Raw genomic sequence first — 12,850 nt, 5'->3', positions numbered from 1 at the left:
TTAGAGCCGGGGCTGTGCAGCCCACGGCTGTGGGGGCTGAACGCCGTGGATCTGCCCTCCTTTCCCAGGGGATCATCCCCGGGGCCAGCCCACACCTCCTCCCCCTGCTGCAAACCCCAGGGACAGCTCCCTGCGCTGCCACAGCTCGGTTCTACCAACACCTGGAGATGCTTCCCAGCAGGCCTGAGGGGAGCACTCTGACTTTTGGGAAAGGACAGAGTGATCTGGTTGCTCCAAGAGGAACAGAAAAGTTTCAGTGGTAAACAGCATATTTTTTCTGTTTCAGCAGATATTCCCATGGACATCTGTGGAGCGGGGATTTGGATGTTCTGGTCCATCCCTCCTTCCCCTGGTGAAAGCCAAGAGGCTGCCTCACAATCCCTGCTCCAATCCCTGCTCCCACAGCTGCTGCTTGGAGCAGCTGGCACGAGCCCTGAGATGCCACCCAAAGAAAGGATCTGAGGGAAGAAGCCTGGCTAAAGAAGACCAGCAGGGATGTAGAAAACTTCTGGGTACTCCAGAGACACCTTGGGCTCGTCTTTAGAAGCTCTGCAGGTGCAGGAGGTGTGAACAAGGGGAGTGAAAGTGTTTTCCAGCCATCTGTAAGGCTGTAGCAGCACTTTTATCCCTTCTGCCCTGGGGCACTGTTCCTCTGCTCTGGCTCAGAGCAGCCGCTGTTCTCAGAGGCCAGCGCTGGAGCAGCTGAGCAAAACAGCTGCTGGAGAAGTTCTGGGTGCTCTGCCTCTGGCATCCTGCTGAGAATTCCTTCTGTGGAGCTGTTTCCAGCTGCTCACCTGCATTAATGCAGGGATCCAACAGTTTGGCTCCGCGGTTTATTAAACTTCGCCTCTTCGTGACAAGGTGTGAACCTGTGCTCTACAATAATTTTCCAAAGCTTTTACATGCCAGGGAAATTACCAGCCATGGAGCCCTGAGCAGCAGGGGAAAGAGCAGGCTTCACATTAGGGGTGAGCAGATGGAAGAGGCAGCAGTGTGTGGGGAGCTGTGCAGTACAGAGCCTGAGGAAGCCTGGGACGGGGACCTGTCCCCTGGATCACTGTGTGTGCAACTCAGCACCTGCTCCTGTGCTGCCCAAGCCAGGTGTGCCTCCAGAGGCTTTTCCCAGTGAAGATGTGGCCCAAGGCATGGCTCCAACAGCACTTGGTGGTTCATTTATTCATCTCCACACTCCTCTCTCCTCCTGCTTCCTGAGTCACGCTGCCCTGGTGCTGACAGGACGCTGATCCACAGCCTTGGCTTGCTCCTCGCAGCTTCCAGGTGGGTGTTGGAGCTGTGGGACTGATCTGCGAGTGGCCACCAGGCAGATCAGTCACTGTGCTGTGTCACACCTGCAGGTAGGGTCTGTGGGTGCCTCTGAGCCAAAGAGCCCCTTTGTCACAACCAGCCCAGGAGCCAGCCCCTCCACCCCCTGCAAACACCTCCAAAGGGTGTCTGTGCCAGAGCCATACCCCAGCTGGACCCTGCTGATGGATGAGAAGGGAGCAGAGGCAGGAGCAGCAGGAGACAAGGAGAAACAAAGCATTTCAGAGCAAGCAGGGAGGCACACAGTGAGTAAAAGCTGTGTTGGAGGTGGGAAATGACTGATTCAGGGCTGGTAATGGCATAGAAACACCTGCAACCTCCTCCTCCTCCTCCTCCTCTGGAGCCCAGGAGCTGGCACTGCTCAGGGAGAGAGAGGGCTCTGTGTTGGATACAGCTGGCATAGGTGGGTGGAGAACATGCTCCCTCCATAGGTGTTCACAAGGAGGGATGGCAGAGCTGGCTGGAGCTGTCCTGTGTCACCTCTGGCCTGTGGGGGACACAGGAGGGTCACAGGGAGTGGCTGAGCATGGATGCTCAGCTGTTTGTTTCCAAGCTGTGCTACATGGAAGGATCCTGCTGACTTCCCAGCACTCAGAGCTGAGCAGTCTGTCGGGAATCCAAGCTCCAAGATCAATCCATCACTTGCCCAACTTGTTGCTCTCCTCAATTCTCTGGTCCAGGCCAAGCAGCAGCATGGAAATGCCACAGTTTGATCAGCAAAACCCAGAGCAGAGGGAGAAACGTGTCCTTTGGTGGAGCAGGAACTCAGCTGTGGGGAGGAGGAAGAGGAGGAGAAGGAGAAGGAGAAGGAGAAGGAGAAGGAGAAGGAGAAGGAGAAGGAGAAGGAGAAGGAGAAGGAGAAGGAGAAGGAGAAGGAGAAGGAGAAGGAGAAGGAGAAGGAGAAGGAGAAGGAGAAGGAGAAGGAGAAGGAGAAGGAGAAGGAGAAGGAGAAGGAGAAGGAGAAGGAGAAGGAGAAGGAGCTCCTTGGGCTCTGAAACATGAAGGTGTGAAATCCAGGAACCACATAAACGTCACAGGTCTGTTGTGTTTTTCCTGTTCCACAATAAGACCTACTCAGGTTGGCTCAGCACAATCCAAGGAATGCACCAGCCATGGACTCAAGGCCCTTCCAGTCAGGAAGCAGAGACCTCTCCAGCTTCATCTTGCTGCTGGTTTAGCCAAAACAGCCCTGCAAGATCCCTGCTGTGTCCTGGGGGACTTTCTTCCTGGCTTTCCCCACCCTGGATTAGTTTAATTCCATTCTGGCAGTAGCAATGATGGAGCACAAGCAGTTTCCTGATGTGGAGCAGGGAGGGGTGGGATAACATCCTCACCACAGGCCTAACTCCCTGCTCAGCCATTAGGAGGCATTTAAGTCAAAAAATGGATCCTGGTGACCAAGAAGGGACAAGGAAGGGGGAGTGGGAAGCAGTCAGTGCTGTACAGTCCTTGTGGCCACAGTCCTTAAAGAGAGAGAGCAGTCACCTCTGGAGAGAGACTGGCTCAGGATTCCTCTGTGGAAGAAGGACCACCACCTGGAGCTGTCTATCTCCAAATACAGGAAAACCTGCTTTGCCTGGAAGTTTAACTTTAGGGGAAAAGGTAGGTGAGGTGGATCCAGCTTCACAGAATCCCAGACTGGTTTGTGTTGGAAGGGGCTTACAGACCATCTCATTCCATGGGCAGGGACACCCTGCAGCATCCCAGATTGCTCCCAGTGCCCGGAGCAGCTCTGTAAAGGTCAGGCAGTGATTTCCTCAGGGACGAGGCACAGGCTGTGTTTTGTGCTGACACTCCCTGAGTAGCATTTGCCGTGTGAGTCAGGGGATATTTAAACTGCTCATTTACACAGTGAGCTCCAAGAATAACCCTTCCCAACAAAATACCAGCAGGGAGAGAGGCCAGGAGGAGACAGGTGGCTCCCTGCATCCATCCTGTTGTGCTGCTCTCTGTTTGCCCAGTGTTTCATCTGCTCCCCTGGGCCTGAATTGACGCCCGAGCCCACAGCCCCTGCTTATGTTCCACTTCTGTAGAGAAGTGTCTACAGCTGAGGGCAGAAATGAAAGCTTCTGTTCTGGATGAAATCCTGGGAACACATCCCTGAGACCCCACGAAGCTGCAATGTGCCTGACAAGTGACATTCCCCTGCTCTGGGCCACCACAGCCCGTGAGTGCCATTAAATATCTGCAGCTCATGGGGCACCACACCCACCCTGTGTCTTGGACAGGGGTCACTGCAAGGACAGCAGGACTCAGATGGCTGTACAACCGTATCCATTTGGTCACAATGCTCAGGACACTTCCTTGTGACACAAAGACTTTTGAAAGTCCACTCCCCATGGACCACACATTTTTTCTTGAGCCTTTGACCTCCTAGAGCTTATTCAGTCTGGTCTCCAGGAAATTACCTGGATTGGAATAGTTTTGCTGCTGCTCAGGAATTAAAATGAATGAAGTGTCAGCAGGTAGCTGCTGGGAGTGCTGCCTGTTTCCCCACAACTTCTGTTTATCAGGTTATTTTGGAAACCTCTGCAAAGAAACACTGATCACTCCACCCTCTTCTGCCTCATTTTGCCCAGTTTCTGCTCATAGCAAGTGCTTTGGCAGCTCCATTTCCTTGGCAGCCTAATCAGATCCACTGGGAATTACAAAGGAGGATTCAAGTGAGGTGAAGGGCTAGAAGTTCAGCTTCCCAAGTGGCTCCTCACAGGACATGTGGAGGAATCTTCTACAGCCTGGTCTTCTAGGCCTGGGATGGATAGAAATCCCAGGAGCTGCTGACCTTCCATGTAAGCTCTGGATGTCCTTTCTCCACAGAGCAAGCTCTGAGCAGTGGGGAGTGGAGGCTGTGGAGGAAGAAGCCAATATGTATGTGAATGGAAAGGGCTGGCTGTGCTCATGGAGCACGTGATGGATTCAGGAATATCACTGAAGAAGGGAAAAAGGGTTGAAGGAGTCATTCTGGCTGCAAAGAGAACCAGCCTGCTCCCTGTGTCTGCTCTGCTGCAGCAGAAGGTGGCTCTGAGGAGCCTCACAGGCCAGCCCCTGACATCACAAAATTCATGGAATGGTTTGGGTTGGAAGGAACCATAAAGATCACCCAGTTCCAACCCCCTGCCATGAGCAGGGACACTTTCCAGTGGACAGAAAGTTCAATGGGATGAGCTCTGTGGTTCACACCAAGCCAGGATGGCTCTGGAGCAGAGAGCTCTTGTTGGTGGACAGCTGTCCCACAATGTTCCTTCCAGCAAATTCCTCCTGGGACGCAGCAGGAAGATGTGAATGTGTGAAGGATGGCAAAGTTTCAGAGAGTTTCAGAGGATGGCAAAGTTTCCCCTTCCCCCAACCCCAAAGGCTCAGCAATAAACCTGGAACAATTACTCTGCAAAGCCGGCCTCTCCCAGGCCTCGTGCTGGCATCAGCAGAGAAGTCTCTCCTCCATCTCTGGCCACCTGCTCCTGGCTGATGGTGGCCAGCCCACAGAGAAGCAGATGGGAGAGCCTAAAAATAGAGCTCATGGAAGCAGGATGCACTATCAGTGCTGCTGGTGAAGGGCTGTGCTGTCCTGCAGGGCAGCACGGATCCGGCTGCTCTGCGGGAAGCTTGGAGCCTCCTGGGGGATACACCCAAACCGTGGCAGGAACCCACAAATGGCTTCCCACACGCCATTCCACAGAGCCTGCCTTCTCCAGAGCTGCTCCATCACCAGCACAGCTCCAAGGAAAACTTGTCAAGAAGCTGGATCCAAGTGCCAGCTGTCTCCAAGAGCTTCCTGCCTCCCCACACGGCTGCTGTCAGCATGGGCCAGGCTTGGCCAAGAGCAGCATCTGCACCAGGGCGGGCCAAGCCAAGCTTTGCTGGCAGGGGGAAAGGCTGGGAAGGGCTACAGCCACTTTGGAGCTGCTCAAGCACAATCCCTGGGGAACATGAGCAGTCATGACCAACCTGTTTAGATCAGCTCGCAGAATTGTTGATCGCGGAATGGTGAAGGTTGGGAGGGACCACAGTGGGTCGCCCTGCTCCAGCAGGGTCATCCCAGAGCACAGGGGTTGCATACAGATGGTTCTGGAATGTCCCCAGAGAGGAGACCCCACACCCTCTCTGGGATCTGTTCAGTGCTCAGTCACTGCACAGGAAAGAAGTTTTCCTCATGTTCAGGTGGAACTTCCTGGGCATCAGTTCCTGCCTCTTCCTCTTCTCCCATAGTTGAGCATGACCAAGAAGAGCTTGGATCCAACCTCTGGACACCTTCCCTTCTGATATTTACTCTCTACAATAAATTAGGACAAGATTTTACTCTTCTTGCCCCACAGTGAGGGCACTGTGGTGGGTTCTGCAGGTGGGTGAAAGCCTGTCTGTGCCACAAAATAAATTCCAGGGAAAGAGCCCCTCCAGGAAGGCCAGTCCCAAATGCAAGGAATGTTTCCTCAGCGTGATTTCTGTAACATGAGCACAAACCTGTGTAGACACTGTGAATAAATAAATTGAAATAAAATGTACAGTCTTCTCCCACTTCGGCTCTCCTGCCTTCTCTTCTCCCAGGGAGTGGGTTGGGAAAACAGACCACACAAAGCAGACACCAGTTGGATTGCTCAAGGCACTACCAGGAGGTGTTCAGACAGAAAAATGTTAGGAACACCTGGAGCCAATTGGATAATGAAACGTAGCAAAATCCTGCATTCTGCCAGCACTCAAAATCCATGGGGTAAATCCCTGCCTGGAAGCAGCCTGGCTTGCCCAAAGCTCTGGAGGATGTGAACCAGGAGCTCACAGCTGGTTGTCCTGTGCCCAGCTCCAGGTAGAAGGTCAACATCCAGCTGGATGGTCTGTGTTTCCCTCAGTCCCTGAGGAAGCTTTGAGCAGGAGTAAAAGGTCAGGGGGTGAGAGAGAAGGACAACAAAGGACAGAAAGGACAGTGTGACACACACTAGCTCTTCCTTCCTCTTCCTTCCTTTCCATCATCCTTCCACACATCCATAAGAAGCACTGATAAGAAGGGGCTTTTCACAAGGGCCAGGAGTGACAGGACAAGGGGAATGTCCTTAAGCTGAAGAAGGGAGGTTTCAATGGTATATTGGGAAGGAGTTCTTCCCTGTGAGGGAGGTGAGGCTGCCCAGAGCAGCTGTAGCTGCCCCTGGATCCCTGGAAGTGTCCAAGGACAGGCTGGATGGGGCTTGGAGCCACCTGGGTGAGTGGGAGGTGCCCCTGTCCATGACAGGGGGTGTGACTGGATGGGCTTTAAGGTCCCTTCCAACCCAAACCATTCTGGGATTATACAAAGTGCATTTTCCCAGCCACCTCCAGAGAATTATCTTGGAGAACCAGTTTACTGAACATATTTTGAGGCTGCCCAAGGAAATGATCTCTGCGCCCATCACTTCCTCTTCAGCCCCTCCCTGTGCTCCTGCTCTGACTCTACCCAACAGCACAGTGGTTCCAAGAGGCTCCCACTGTTCTGGGCATGAACATCCCTCCATTTGTCCACAGCCTGCCAAGCTGGGATGAGTCCTGAAAAAACAGTCCATTCCTGCTGCCTGCTTTGGGCTCAGCTTGCTGCTGATCACATTAACAAAAGCAGTGACACAGCATTTCCAATGGATGCCAGGAAAACATTCCCTGTGTTGGAAGAACATGAGGCTTTTTGTGCTCTGTACTTGAAAATCAACTGAAATTTAGTTCTCTGTGATGAAATTTGCTGTTCTCACAAAATCCAATTCAGATTGGATTAAAAGATGTGTATTTTTTTATTGCTGCTTCCATGCAGCGGTGTTTGCGAAGGTGCCTGCATTTTTGGATTTTTCCATAAGTGATGGGAGTTTCCATGAACTGTGGCAGATCTCTACAGCCTGGAAACCACTGGGAGCCAGCAGCAGGTCCTGGGCTGAGCTCCCACTGAGCATCTCCTCCAGAACAGCCCCAATCCTGATCATTGAACCACAGGAATTACCAATCCCCAGAATGTAAAACCAGCTTGTGAAACCCACAGCCTTGGCAGGGACTGTCCCACCATCTCCACCATGGTCCTTTGGAACCTCAAACTGCTGCTGTGGAGGTACCAGGTTCTCCCTGCTGGAGTTGGTTTTAGCAGGAAAGTTCTGCTGTTGCCTCACCTTCAGCTCTAAGTTCAAAATTCCTGGCATGGAAGTGGTGGAACAGAAGAGGATGTTGGATGGGGCTTGGAGCAAACTGGTCTAGTGGAAGGTATCCCTCACCAGGGCTTGGAAATAATTGATGTTGAATTTCCCTTCCAACCCAAACAGCCAGGATGGTACAGCCACCATGCTAAGCAGGCAGGGATCAGGGAAAGTCATGGGAACTGACAACTTGAGGTCTCCTCAATCTAGGAAATACACTCAGGAAAGAAAGCAAAAATTCCCAAAGTGATGATGGGCAAGAAAACCTCCCATCCCTGGAAGTGTCCAAAGCCAGGCTGGATGGATCTTGGAGCAACCTGCGACAGTGAAAGGTGTCCCTGCCCATGACAGGGGGTGGAACTGGGTGATTTCTTCTAAACCAAAGCATTCCATGAATATATGGAATATGATTTTGTGATCTCTCCTACAATCAAAGGTACTCTAAATGACCACGCTTCTTCTTCCAGCCTGATTTTCCTGTTGAAAAAAAAAATAAAATCCCAGTGTCAAAGACCATGATGAAAGGATCAAACTGTCCCTTATCAAGCCTCTGAGCAGCAGAAGGGAAGGTGTTGATTCCCAGGCAGAGCCAACCTGTGGATCTCTTCCAGCTGCTCGATATTCCAACACCCCAGGCCCAGAACTCCTGTTCACGCCCCGCTGCCCCAGATCAGCGAGCGAGAGCCTCTCCTGCAGCAGCTGTGCAGGGTTTGCTGGAGCAGCTTTGGCAGGAGCTCCTTCCCTGTGCCTGCTAACAGCACATCCCCCCCGTGGCGGGCAGCACGCTCCATTTCAGCCCCTCTCCTGCCCCCTCGCTAACGAAGCCCATCCGAAGCAAGCGGTAATTGTGTTTGCAGGTGACAGGGCTGGAAGTGCAGTGCTGGGAAACACATTCTTGGCAAGGAGTCCCGCTTCGGAGGTGAGGGAGGGCAGCCAATTGTGAAATCCCTGGCAAAAGGGTTTGTGTCAGAGCAGTGCTGCTCTGCTCGGCCCAGCTGCTGCAGAAAATGCCGGAGGAGGGTGTCTGTGGGAATGCAGCAGAGCTGGGAAGGGCTGCAGTGGCATGGAGAGCCAGCATCCAGGGCATGGCAAAGCCTCCCGTGACAGCTCTGCTTCCAGCACATCCCCAGGTGTGCCCGTGGCTGCTGGAGCCACTGCTCTGCTGGAAAAATGTCAGAACCAGGACATTCCTCTGGCTGCCCTGGATAAGTCCAGACCCTGGCAGGGGGCTCAGAGAGCTTGGCACAGAGTCAAAGACACCTGTGCCTTCCATTTTAGCCCATGGAAAAAGCTACCAACCTTGTGAGAAGATTTACAAGCCACAAGAATTTGAGTAGAATGATAGTGAATTTGTCACAGGGTGAAAAAGTAGAATTTTGGGGTTTTAGAATGGATGGAGCAATCTGGGCGTGTCTTCTCCTTCTCCTTCTCCTTCTCCTTCTCCTTCTCCTTCTCCTTCTCCTTCTCCTTCTCCTTCTCCTTCTCCTTCTCCTTCTCCTTCTCCTTCTCCTTCTCCTTCTCCTTCTCCTTCTCCTTCTCCTTCTCCTTCTCCTTCTCGTCGTCCTTCTCCTCCTCCTCCTTCTTCTTTTCCTTCTTCTTCTTCTTCTCCTCCTCTATCTTCTGCTGTGATGGTGACACTTCTGGATTGGTTTAGGGTAGAGACAGACTGTCTGACATAGGTGATAGGTACTGGAAAGTTATTGTAAATAAAGCACATGTAGTTCTTAGTATAAAAAGCCAACACCACCCCAAGGGCAGGGACTGTGCCACAACCCGACCTGCTGGACAGATCTCAGCAGGTCAGAGGAAGAATGTGAGAGAGAAGAGAAAATGAACAGCCTTGAAAAGCAGAGCTGAGGAATCTCAACTTCTTCTTTGGTCATGGGGCTGGGAAAAAAAAGACTTTCTAACACCTCAGGGGTCATTTCAACCACAGAAAACCAGAGAGAAAAATGGGGCTGAGCAGAGCCTGCTGGGAGATTTGGGGATTTAGGAAGCCTGGCAGGAAGGTGGATGGAGGGTGGTGCCCAAGAAGGGCTGTTGTTGGGAGAAACGCCTGGATTCGAGCTCTGGGCTCCAACCCTGAGGTGTGTGCTGGTGTTAATCTGGTGCAATGAGAAATAAAAGCTCCCAAATTCTGCTCTGGGATACTGCAGTACTGGGAGTGCACCACCTTTATCAGGTGGTCAGGCCAGGAATTTGGTGTCTGTTTCTTACCTCAGGAATATGCTCTTTTCACAGGAATGCATACCACATGAACACATTCCATGGGGGAGGCACAGACAGAGCTCAGGGAAGGACATGAATGGGGAGCAGAGGTAGAAGGCATCCACATTTCCATGAAAAAAAACCAAACAACCCTCTGGATGAAATTCCTGCAGGGCCCAGACCACAGCAGAGAGGATGCTGCAGACACTCCAGGCTGAGCTTCACTTCTGTCTTGGAATTTAACAACTTTTAACAGCACAGGGTGGTGCTGGCATTGCCTGGCACCAGTGGGGCACTTGGGGCAGAGAATCCATGTGGGAAATACAGAGATCAGCCCCTTGGAGTGCAGTGTTGAGCACCATGGCTGGAAGAGAGAGGGACATGTACCATCCCTTCCTTCCATGTCTTCTATCCTGGTCTTGGAGAGAATGTGTGGATGTGGATTCCCCAGGTTTATTCTCTTAGTTGCATCTCCCTGGTAGTTCCCAGCTTGCATTTGAGTTAATTCCTGGTGTTTCATCCCAGTGGGGACTGAGGCTGCTCCTTCTTCCCTCCCCACATTCCAGTTATTCATCTGTAGCAGGCCACAAGTTTGGCTGGAGTGAGGGCAGGCATGCTGTCACCTCATCAAGGCAGAGATGTTGTCCTGTGCCCTTTCCAGAGTGCCCAGCACATTTATGGTGCCAGAGAAGTAATAAATAACAACAGTGAGTCATCCAGGAGTGCCCCTCGGTGAGGACTCAGATCCCACTGGGAGGAGAAGCTTTCCCTTGGGGCATAACTCTTACACACCAGCTCGTTATTGCAGAACAATTCCCTTCAAGGCTCCAGAGCCTGAACTCCATTAAAATGGATGTTCTGGCAGTGACTGATGAATTTAGAAAGCAAGAGCTGCACTCTGCTTCCAGCTAAACACGATGGAAATCCAGGGTCACTCCCTGGCCTCATTCACACGGGGACAGAGCGATTCCAACTGCAGAGCTGTGAAAATCCACACTGCCACAAGCACAGACTCCTCTTCCACTTGCCAGGCACCGTTTTTGCCCTGAATTCCACCCAAACCAGCTGAGACTTGCAAAGATCTGAAGGCTGGGTGAAAGAAGGGATGTGATTAGAGGGGCAGAGAGGGTAAAACGCAGCGGTGTGAGGTCCTCCTGCCTCCTGCCAGATCCATGGGGGAGGAGAAGGGAAACAGCCACTTTCTGTCCCATTTAGTCGCTACTGAATGTTGCACAAGTGAGCATTAATGAGATTCCAGCCAGCAGACATCCCGAGGAAAAGGCTCTCATTTGATCGTGGGGCCCGGCTGCTAAAGCTGACCTCAGAAAAATGAGAAATATTTTATTAATTGAGGTCTTCCACGTTTGAAAAAAAAGCCTGACTTTCTGGCAAAGGAGACCTTGGAGGCTCTCATCTGCTTTTGTGAGCCTGCTGGGTGAGGGGCAGCAATTAAAAGCGCTTTGAGGAGAGTTACAGTGCTTTAAAGAGCTGTGTGGAGCTTGGGAGGGTGGAATGGGGGGAAATGGGGAGAAAGGGAGCGGCTGTGTCCGTTGGGAGGTGTGCCACACCTCGGGACAGCAGCGCTGAGCAGGGATGCTCCTTGCTGGAGAAGGCAGCATCCCCTCTGGAGCACCGGGAGCCTCTGGAGGCAGCTGGATTTAGCAGCACTGAAAATGAGGTGTCGCAGGTAATGAGCCAGCAAGACACTGCTGTAGGACAAGGGAAGGCCAGCACAGGGTGTCCAGAGGCGTTTAGGTGCTAATTGTATTGCTGGTGATTAACTGCTTCCACTGACAAACCTCTGCTGTTAACACGGCCCTCCCTCTCCGGGAACCTTGCTCCCGCCTGCCTAGCAGGGCTGGCACTTCCAAAGGGGTTTGGCCCCTCACAGCCCATGGTTTCAGGGGAATTTGGGGCAGATCCCAGAGCTGGGTGCCCAAAGCTTGCTAGAAATCCAAATCAGAGTCCATCAGCGTGAAACCCTTCTTTACAAATCCCCTGTGGGAGACCAGAGCAGGGCTCCAGGAATGCAGCTCCGTCCTCTTTCCGTGTGTCCATTCCCAGCTCCACATCAAGGACAATATAAGCAGGGAATTTCTACTGTGAGGGTGCTGAGGCCCTGGCACAGGGTGCCCAGAGAAGCTGTGGCTGCCCCTGGATCCCTGGAAGTGTCCAAGGCCAGGCTGGATAGGGTTTGGAGCAACCTGGAATAGTGGAAGGTGTCCCTGCCCATGGATGGAACTGGATGAACTTTAAGGTCCCTTCCAACATGAATGCAAGTAATCAGTTTTTAACTAAAGGGAGAGGCTAGTGGGGTCTACATGACCTTCAGGACCTCCCCTCGAGCTTTTCCTGGCAGCTCTGAGGAGGAAGGCAAGGTAGAACCCTGTCTAGAAAAGCAAGCACAAGAACGGGGCAGTGGGAACACTGGGCACATTCCTAGGAAAAGGCTGGTACAGAGAGGGAATGAGGCAGGAGGGAAAATTCAGCTTCCAGTAAAGGCAAATTCACAAAGAAACTTTTCAGGATCAATAATAAACTGTGAGAGGACAACAAATCAGTGAAGGGCTGCCCTGGAGGCCAAGGAAGGGAGGGCAGGACCACCCAGTGCCTGCAGCAGGTGCTCATAAACTGCACCTGGAGACTCCAGCATTCCCTGCAAATCAGTGGTGAGAAAACAGGCATGTCACAGCCATGGCTATCAGCCCTGATAATCCATATCCAAAGGAAAAAATATCCCTAATCCAAAGGGAAAAAAATCCTGATCCTCTCTCCTCCTCTCCCTATTAGCTGTGTGCAGGGTTTATAATCCCCGAGCTCTGATGGCGCTGGGGAACCCCACGAGTAGCACTGCCAGGGATAAGGGATTCCTCCTCACCCTTTCTCAGAGGCCTGAAAAGAAGGGAAAAAAGGTGGGGGATGAGAGGAGGTGAAGGAGAAAGGCAAACCACAGGAAACCAGCCCCGTTTCAGTGCTCCCAGCAGCTGGAAGCCAGGCAGAGGAGCGAGTGCTGGCTCTGCTGCAGCATCACATTCTCCTGAAGCAGGAGAGGGTGGGACTCGCAGCAGTTTCCAGTTTCCCAGCCTAACCTTCTGCCACAGCAGGCACCGTGAGCTGGAACAGTCCCTTCTGAAGGTGATTAATGGCAGGGAGCTCCTGGGGGGAGCTCAGCTGTGGCACGGGCT

The sequence above is a fragment of the Fringilla coelebs genome, assembly GCF_963513975.1.
Source record: "Fringilla coelebs genome assembly, chromosome: 10".
In the NCBI taxonomy this organism is placed as follows: domain Eukaryota; kingdom Metazoa; phylum Chordata; class Aves; order Passeriformes; family Fringillidae; genus Fringilla; species Fringilla coelebs.
The sequence above is the reverse complement of the archived record's forward strand: the minus strand, read 5'-3'. Positions refer to the sequence as shown.